The sequence below is a fragment of the Lampetra fluviatilis genome, chromosome 25, assembly GCF_964198595.1.
Source record: "Lampetra fluviatilis chromosome 25, kcLamFluv1.1, whole genome shotgun sequence".
Classification (NCBI taxonomy): domain Eukaryota; kingdom Metazoa; phylum Chordata; class Hyperoartia; order Petromyzontiformes; family Petromyzontidae; genus Lampetra; species Lampetra fluviatilis.
The window spans coordinates 12,289,069-12,299,185 of record NC_136299.1 but is presented as its reverse complement, the minus strand read 5'-3'; positions in this window follow the sequence as shown (position 1 = coordinate 12,299,185).

The window sequence follows — 10,117 nt, the reverse complement described above, 5'->3', positions numbered from 1 at the left end:
TTTGTGAGCTGCAGATATTTGGGTGGCTTTATGGCCCGAGTAAGGTTAACACAAGGTAATGATGTAAATACGACCAATGCCAGTGGTGACCCCTGGCTCTCTTGCACAGCTGACATTAGACCGCCTAGTTCAGGGGTCGGCAACCAAAATAACAAGAAGAGCCATTTCTTTCCAATTCGGTACAAAATTCAGTATTTCAAGAGCCGCAATGCATCTGAGTACATACTGTACATACGTACATATCGTCAAGAAGCAGTCCGTAAAGAGCCGCATGCGGCTCCGGAGCCGTAGGTTGCCGACCCCTGGCCTAGTTACTCCCTTCGTCTCCACCATTAGGAATTGTTATCGGTTGTTTTGCTACCTGGATAAATTACAAATTCCTCTGCCCCTTAATGCAAGCAGCCAATAACCCCCTCGTACAGATGTACAGCCCGCAGGGGCAGGTATTGTTAGCAATGCAAGGTGCTGTATTGGATGGATGCTGTTCTGGTGAGACGACCTTGTGAATGCACCAGGTAGAGGCGCTGGCCTGAAATTGCTTGCTTTCGCCACTGCTGCAGGAAGGGCATCCACTAGAGGAACCTCTAGAAGGTATGTTTGGCCTCCTCTTCTGGCTGGTCAGATGTCTTGGATGAGCTGGAAGTACTCAAACTTTACCTGTTGCTTACTCGTTCCGTAAATACTGTAGTAAATAAAATCCCATTAACAATGTTCTGAGTTCATTAGAAATTTAGCAAATGCATAGACAATGGTTGAGAGAGACGCACGGAATTATCCACGGACATACATCTCACTGACGTATTAAACTGTACAGACGCACGTGCGCGCACACACAGAAGACAATGTCTGTGTACAGCTCTCCGACAAGTTCGCGGCTTGTTCGGCACGATGTCCGACGTTTTGTTCCACATGCCGCCCGGGAGATTGAGATCTAGGACGTGGAGCGAATCGTCGGGACATAACGCCCAACAGCCACACGCAGCACAACCGCGAACACCTCTGCTGCGGAGATGTTTGTGATTATTTATATTGGCCAAAACCAGCTTATTTCCTGAGTCTCTCTGATTTATTCACAACACAGCCCAGGAAATTAGTTTTTTGTTGGTGCACCTCAGGCCTTAAAAAAAAAACAATTGGCCCATTAGCTTGATGCAATGTCAACGTTCACAGGTCTGTGATCAGCGGGCTGAAGAAAACACCCTCGCAGCACACACAGAGAGGCACTTTTACAACTTCTCTGTGCTCCACTGCACATCCTAATTATTCCTTACTCGCGGCACATTTTGCCCCTTTTTTTTCTGGAGCGCACCGCGCGCCATGCTAAGCAGCCCCGCGGATGAACGCCGTGGCCGGCTCGCCCGGGGTCGTGGCCGGACACGCGTTCCCCCGGCACCACCGCACCGACAGTGCCACTCTGCCTCATCTCCGCCTCGCCACCCCTCAACCTGGCTTCTTCACTCACCACAGCCGCGCACTCACGCCGCTCACCCCAGCCCCTCACCCCAGACATTCACCCTAACCACTCACCCCAGCCACTCACCCCAGCCCCTCACCCCAGACATTCACCCTAGCCACTCACCCCAGCCACTCACCCCAGCCCCTCACCCCAGACATTCACCCTAGCCACTCACCCCAGCCCCTCACCCCAGCCCCTCACCCCGGCCGCTCACCCCGGATATTCACCCTAGCCACTCACCCCAGCCCCTCACCCCAGCCCCTCACCCCGGCCGCTCACCCCAGACATTGACCCTAGCCACTCACCCCAGCCCCTCACCCCAGCCCCTCACCCCGGCCGCTCACCCCGGATATTCACCCTAGCCACTCACCCCAGCCACTCACTCCCCGTCCCTTCGCAATCCGCCGTTCTTCACATCAGTGAGGCAACGGGCTCTGAGGGATAATGTGGCTCTTACGCTCAGCAGAAAGCCCCTGTCAGCCACAATTCATTCTGCTCCTCTCCACATCCGCAATTGGCGATGCGTTTGTCGTTATGCATTTTCATGGGGACGTAATATGCATCTTGCAAGTCAATAATGCTGCCTTGGTATCATCGTTGGCACACTGAATTTAGTCGCCGGTTCCATCGATCTCCTTGGTGTGGCAGTTGAAACAACGATGACAGTTTCTTAAATCCCCCCACCCGTCCCACCCCTCCCACCCAGCAGCACCCACGGGCACAACCACAGTTCGTCATTTGTGCAGGTCGCGTGCGGTGGAGCGATGACTGCTGCCGCCACGCCGAAGAGGTCTGACCGGCGTCGAGGAGTGGGCTAAACACAGCCCTCCTGGAGGGCTTCTCTCGAGCTCCCTCGAGCGGAGGCATTGCAGGGCTGCGCCTTCACCTTCAACACAATCGAATGCCCAATCGGCCGCAACTGCAGCGGGGCCCGACTAGCGTGTCAATATTCGTGATCTTTATTTATGTTTTTGTGGTCACGTGAAACTTGAGGCAAATCAAACGGCGCTCAGCGTGGGAGCCACGCGGCCTTCAGTGTTTTCATTGAGCTCGAGGTGTAAGAAAGGACCGTGACACTTCCCCTAATTAGTTCGGCAAGGATGTGACATTGTAAAACGTGTCAACAATTTTGCTTTTTTTTTGTCCGTTTATTTGTTTACTGCAACGAGGGACTTGCCGGACTTGGTGAGAATTCGGGCTGCACAGACAAGCCGCGCGTGTGCCAATAAAAAAACATAGAACGTCGAAACAAACCCCAAAGGCCCAATTTCAATCTCGTGGCGCTAAATGTGCTGTGGACAGGACAGAGCAGCACGAACTCGCGATATCGTTGTTGTTGTCGTTGTCGTTGTTGTTGTTGTCGTTGTTGTTGTTGTTGTCGTTGTTGTTGTTGTTGTCTGCCTTCCTACGAGCGTCCAGACGAGCCGCTTCGTTTGAAACCAACGTCACCACTGGACGGGGGAAATGATTTGCGGCACAATCATTTAGGCTCCTCACATTAATGCGCTGGTAATTTTAAACACTCTGAGCAACACACCTCGTAGATCCGCACTTAAGCGTTGACAGCTACACGCACAATCATGTGCGTGCTATTAAATTAAGCAACCTGGACGTGAACATTGCAATTTACATTGCGCTCAGCAATAGCTCAACTTGAAAAGAAATAACGCTTTTCTGGTCGCTCCCACTTTGATTAATCATGCCTTCAAAGAAAATGACATACAATGCGTAACTGTATATATTTACACACACACACACTTTTAATAGATACACATCTGTCATTTGTTAATGTCACATCACCGCAATTGCTTCGTATCCTGCCTGTCACTGCCACTGGAAGCCCGCGACTTAATATTCCACACCTCACCACCTCTCCCACCCCCCTTCTTGAGAGACCCGCCTGAGCTCTCAAACGAGGCTTTCTGCGCGCGTGCGATCGCGATTCATGTCGGCAGCTCGGGGCCTCCTGGCCCGAGCACGCACGGCGGCTGCTGCTGCTGCTGCGTTAATTCGCACTCCCCGTTGGGTCACATTTGACCGCTCTCCGGCTGCCGGCGATGTCACTAAGGTTTCCGACTCGTTTAAAGGTCATATCGGTAATTAAACCTGCAGACCCCCCCCCCTCCTCCCCTGCACATTACACCACCACCACCAACGGCTTTGACCTCGCGCTATCTCGGCGGTTCATCTCGGCGCTGCACGTCATGAACCATTCATAACCCGCATGCAGCCCGCGCCTCCTTAACCCCGCACCCTCTCCAAGCTGCCTTTTAAAGACGCCTCCGTCACAAGGCGACTCGACGAGACTGCGCACGGGCGCGTTTGCAAGAAGAGGTCACGTCGCATCTAGTGTGCCGGGGACAAGTGCGGCACTATTCGACAAATCTGCAGCTGCATATTTGTTCTCGGGAACGCTCCCAACGATGTAAGCAGGCAGCAAAAGTAGCTGCATATACTACTGGCTCCGCACTTTCAAGGGCCCCGCGCTAAATGCTTTCAGGCTATCAATTCCGGTTCAGTCATTCTGCACTTGCTTTATTACTATAGTACTATACTGCCTTCAACTTTTATGAACGACTGTGTGTTTAAGGGTTTGTCTTGATCCCCGACAGGCATGCTGAAATGTGCCTTGTAGGCCTCACACACCTTAGCAGATGCTTCCACAGAGTACTTTTTCGCTCTTGTCTTGATAAATTGGTCGCAGACGTAGCAAAATGCGTCTGCCGGATGCTTGCAGCCTCTTGATGCCCTCTCAGAAAAATGCAGATATGTATCCACTTAGGCAGCTGGAACTAAACTGAACTGGTGGGCTTAAGGCCCCTGTAGTTATACTACTATTTGTATTACTGGAAAGTTCTAGAATGTTCTAGAAGTTACTCCAAGTTTATTCAGCACTGAATATATCTGGAATGTTCTGGAAAATAGGTACATTTCACTGTCCTGGCCACAAAAGCAAAGTTTGTGGGGAATAATAGCCATTTTCTGTACTTTTGGGGCATAAGTAATTCGGAAACAACACTTACTACCCAGGAACAAAAGTAATTGTTACACAGTGTGATCAATTTACCCATCAACACGGCCGTAAATTACGTAAAAAAAAAAAATCTAGTCGCCTCCAATGTGCCCGACCTCGCCAGATCTGGGACGCTAAGTCGAGGCGAGACGAAGTGACGAATCTCGGATCGGCCACCGTCGAGGGATAACAGGTGTTATAGGCTGTGCGGGACGACGCATCGGACAGCAGAGGACAGTGTAGACCACCTCATCTTCAAACTGCACGTCTTTTCTCCCACGTCTGCCCTCACGAGCCCGCACTGACACACGTGTGGTGAGGTACGGTCAACCCACCACCACCACCGTGAACCACGACGGTATGGAAAGGCCCTCATCCAGAAGTGGGTTGACAAAGAGCTGTAGGACATGAACAGGGGGTCCAGATGTAATGTGACCCGCCCCCCCTTGCTCAATAATTGACCCCTAAGATTGTTTTATTCCTTTGCATAATCATTTCTGCTTAAAATAAAGCTAACTTTAAAAAATATTAAGGTTTTTAGATAATTAAATGGGGGTCACAAGACATCAGGAGCACCCTGTATATGTGCAGCTGTAAATGGTTGTGTTTTCTTTAAACTGTCGTCTATTAAATCCCACGTGTTCTCGCGAAAGGCTTTGGCGATGTTTATTCAATGCGATGAATATAGTATCTCATGTTCTCTTGTCGACAGCGCACCGGGTGTTTTCTCGAATGTTCGAGTGCAAAAGGGTCACCCCTAAAGTTTTCCCTCCTCCATGCTGAGTGTGCACGAGTAAATAAATAAAGGCATCCAACAGCGCCGTAAATTCTCACATGCGAGTGCACCTGCAGCTTAAACTTTATGCCCTGTCCATTTGTGCCCAGCGTGCTGCCGATGCTGGAATATTTTATGGGGGAGAGGAATTGATTGTATTTATGCAACGAAATGTCCGGACTGTGTCCTCCCAACAACGAAGCACCTGGTCCTTCTTAGCGGTCAGGCGGAACACGCCGGGTGAGTTTCCACTGCTCGCACCACCGGCATGTGGCTGCATCGTGGACAGAACCCGGTGATGGGGCTCAGGGCGGCATCTGATTATGGTAAAAGCAAAAGGAGGCAATGGTGCAGCCCTGAAATTGCTCACTCAACGCCACTGCTGGTGGCGACAGGGACATGCACTAGAGGCAATTCTAGCCAGCCCCTCTAGAGGGTATTTGGTCTACTCTTCCACGCTGTTGCAAGGCGGAGGGAGGACCCACACTTTGCCCTACCACACCCGTCCCGTCGGGTGTGGTAATGGATTCATTTATATTGCTGGGGGGACAGCGGCGGTGGAGTTTAAATAAATAAACTAGCACCGTTGTTTCATCTGCCGGACTATGGATATTGTGCTAAGTAACCATAACACCGTAGCAGCATCCCTTCTGATCATGTAAACGCACGGGGCAGTTGCGATAGAGTGCACTTAAGCAACACCGGTCACCATAATGGTTGTGGCATGAAGTTTTTTCATGAATAAAATATTTCGATGTGAGAATATAGATGGGTTCTAATAAATGTGTCATTAAGAAGGCAGTGTACTTTTAGGTAATCCCAAGCGCTGCAATAATAAGCCCAGATGGGTTCTAATACGGCTGGTAATGTGCATCATGCTGCCAGCCACGAGCAAAATACATACGGCATCATTTGTGAAAGGAGGTTTGTGACTGACTGCTGTGGCATGCCAACATTGTGCAGTATATCCAAACATACGCATGTTGAATGTGGGTTAAAAAAATTGAGTACATCCACCGAGGAGATATAGCAATAAAATTCGTTCAAATGTGCAGGTGCTAGGTTTGGGGAGGCCTACATCTCGTATTGGATTGACCATGGCTGCCGCTGCTACTGCCGATGATGATAAAGAAAACAGTATTAGGTACCATTGTGGCCAATAATGGATAATATATAAATACAGTCAAAAGTTTATCTTTCCACATAAAATTCCTAAAACACGTCTAAAATTTGGTCCTTAAGATTAGGGCCTTCAGAATGTATTCCAGGAAACTCGGAACCGGTTTTCGATTTTTGGAGAATTTTCAAACTAAACCATTTTTTTTTACCAGGTAAAGCCCACTGAAGGAAATAGTTATTTTACAGAAGCGACGTGGCCACAAAGTATAGCTCAACGAAGTGGCTTATCACATGGAAATTTATAACAGACAAATACTTTAAGCGCGTGTTTCTAATTGTGGAAGGAAAAACTGGAGGACCCGGAGAAAAATCCACGTGACCACGGGAACAACACGCAAACTCCAAAAATACAGGCGTCAGGGTCGGGATCGAACCCACGACTTCCTGCGTACCAAGTGAGATAGTTTACATCTCGCCACCCTAGTGCCAAGCAGTCGTACCTGCTGAGCAAATGCTGCTGCAGGATCTGCGGTCCCACCACTCAAATGGAGTGCTCTCACCAATAGCATTTGGCAATTTGAACAACATTGGTGAAATTTCATTTTCTCGCCTTTGATATTTTGATAAAAACGTACTTTTGTTTGTTTGATGGGGTCAGGATCTGAGAGAGATTTACTGGCTTTAGCGCGTATTGCCAAGAGACAATGTTTTACACATTTCTCTGCAGTAATGGCAAAAAACCTGGGGCAGTTGCACCCACACAATAATAATTCAGCCAATCTCCAGGCACAGGCACCGTCTCTCAACGATCCACGCGCTGCCCTTCCCGAGCCCGGTGACGGGCGTGAGCTTTAGAGAGAGCCACCACCTCGTCTCCATCACTGCAGATCAGTTAAAGACCACCCGAGGTCGGAATTCATGCTGCAAAAACACTCCCTACCCCCTCCCCCCCCCCAAACAAAAATCCTCAATTCCAATAACATCCATCTGCAGCAAACGCGACTGGTTTAGGCAGTGAGAAAGGGTCAATGTGGCCCCATATTCGAGTTGCATTTTTCGCTTTCCCCTCCCCCACAAAGCAGTTTAGGACAATGCAACAATGTGCAAAGCACACACTCCAATTTCATGCCTTATTAGACGAGACAATAACCTTCCCACGTGTGCAGGTAGGCAGCCCACCAAAGGGGTGAGTCTCATCTTGCTCGACCACATTTGTATGAGCTGTATGGGATTTCAATTTGGCTTACCACCAGGCTGCTCAATAAATCAGTCGGGGTAGGCTGAGCTTTCTACTCCGGGCGTTTCACGTGAGCGTGATCCAGAACCCGGTGGCTCATTGAGCAGTGATTAGATCGCCTTTAATGCATCGCGCTGATCGTCGCGCACGCGGCAGTCACAAGACGCCTCGTTTGATGACGACGACGACGAGGATTGTTTTACAATGAACGTTACGCGACAGCGTCGTTTGTCACCCCAAATGCTTGACCCCATTACCCCCTGTTGTTTAGGCACCCTCGTCGCGACTGCTGCTGCTGTTGGGGGGGGTGGGGGTTGTTGTTGCACGAGGAGTGGGTTGGGTTGCGGGCGTCGTGGCAGCAGCGCTCGTTAATTGGTTGGAAATCGCTTTACGGGGCATTAATTTAATTGCTGAGGTGGTCGGAAGGAGATCGCTGCCTGTTTGACACGGATGTCGATGTGGGATTGAATGCTGATAGCTCCTCCCCCGCCGCCCAACACACAGCAAGTAGCAACATGAACAACGTACAGCCTTTTGTCAATCCACTGCTGGACGAAGGGCACAAAACTCACGACACGGGAGTTGGTTGGCGGTGCCTCAACCGCACTGGTCAGAACGGGGGATGTGAAAGCGACAGAGAGCCCAGGACGGCTTCAGATGTCATTCACCACTGATGTCAGCCGTGGCCACGATTCAAACTACGATCATTTGGGGGCTTCATAGCGCAGTCCCCTTGACGTGGCTGCTGAAAGATTCGGTTGAATATCTTTGAAAATACGAACAAATACTTCCCTTAAGTAAAAAAATGCATATTTTAGTAACACTGGAATTACATCATCAAGACACACGGGGCCTCATTATACGTTTGGAAAATGCGCATACAATTGATAATTTAGAGGAACTAAAATGTTTTTTTTTTAAAGTACACTCAGTCCCCATTTTATGAAGTAACAAAAGGCAGGCGGAATGTGTGAGATCGATCTTGACGAAGCGATCCGCACAAACGCCACGCAAAGCGCCGAGTCCATTCGAGCTCAAAGCAGCGGTTGTGTTCGTAGAAATTGTTGCAGTTTTTTTGTTATTCATCAATTGCACCAAGTTTTGCCGCTTGACTTGAGACTCGAGCGTACAACCGAGCAACTCATTGAGCCACGGCTCAAGCGAACCGACACAAACAATGTGGCAACTGCGAGTGGCAGTTTTTTTTCTTCCGGCAAATTTGTCTGCAGAATACAGCTACAGCAACTGGTCTTTTAGGGATTATTGGATATGTGCCGTACGAGATGAGGAGAGGCAGCCATGTGTGTCCCTGAAGACCTTGCGACTTTTCCCGTGCAACTCGGACGCGTCTCGAGCTCAGTCATGGGAAGAAGCGCATCGAACGAATCCGCGAGAGACGGGGAGAACCACAGTACTTGTGAATGCATTGCCTTGAGTGGCGTATTGTTGTTGTTGTTATGACAAAACTGACACAAAAATGAACTTTTAATGTTTTGCTTGCAGATTTTCCTAGGACAGCAGCTACAAGAGGCCGTTCCTGGTAAAACCAGGACAGGTGGCAACCGCAAGTGTTGACCGTGTGTCCTTGTGAGAGGAGACGCTGTCAATTGGCTCATTCACCGCCGTTCGCAATGACATGGCCCAGAGGTAGCACGTTCGCCGCTTGTTGCAGAGTTTCGCGGTTCCAATCTGACCGACCGCCCTGGTTAACACTGCGGGTGTATTGACCGTAAACCAGTCTGCTTCACAAGTGAACGTGAAAGATGACCTGATATCATTCGAAACGAGTTTGGCCATTGTGTTCCAGTGTCATGGTACAAATTACTTAATTGGGATTACACTGTGAAACTACCACACACGATAGCGCATACCATCTGCGCTAAATCACATTCATAATCACCATTGCTCACCTGCAGGAGACAACAACACACCAGGCGAGGCCTTCTGCAAATGCTGCGCCCTTTTATTCAGAGTGTGGAGGCGGGAGTACGTTCATTCAGAATTAACTGGGTAAGTAATCACACGGAACACACATTCGCATGCACGATACCAGCTGATTGCATTATATCAATTAACAGCACACACACACACGCGCACACACACGCCATCATTGCACACATCTGCCCGAAGCACTGTGAAACTTAATTACAATTTTTCGAAAAGATCTACGAGATTAAATATTAAACCTTATTCGTTGCATAAATGAAACCAATATGCGGGCTTATTTTTATTTATTATATTTCTATCACGCATACACTATCGGCTGCAACCAACACACACAAAACTGCACGTGAAACCAATTCTGTAGATAGCACTGCGGCCTTATCTGCAGGGTTATCTCATTGGAGGAGTCGGGACAGAGCCCTCCTTATTTATGTCCCGAGGGCTCGAATTAGTTCAGGTGAAAGTAGTTTACATTCCGGCTCCAGTGCTAATAGTTGACACACCTACCGCAGGTGATCAATATACCGGAGGAACATGCCTCGCCATCGCACACGCGAGATAGGACGGCATTGT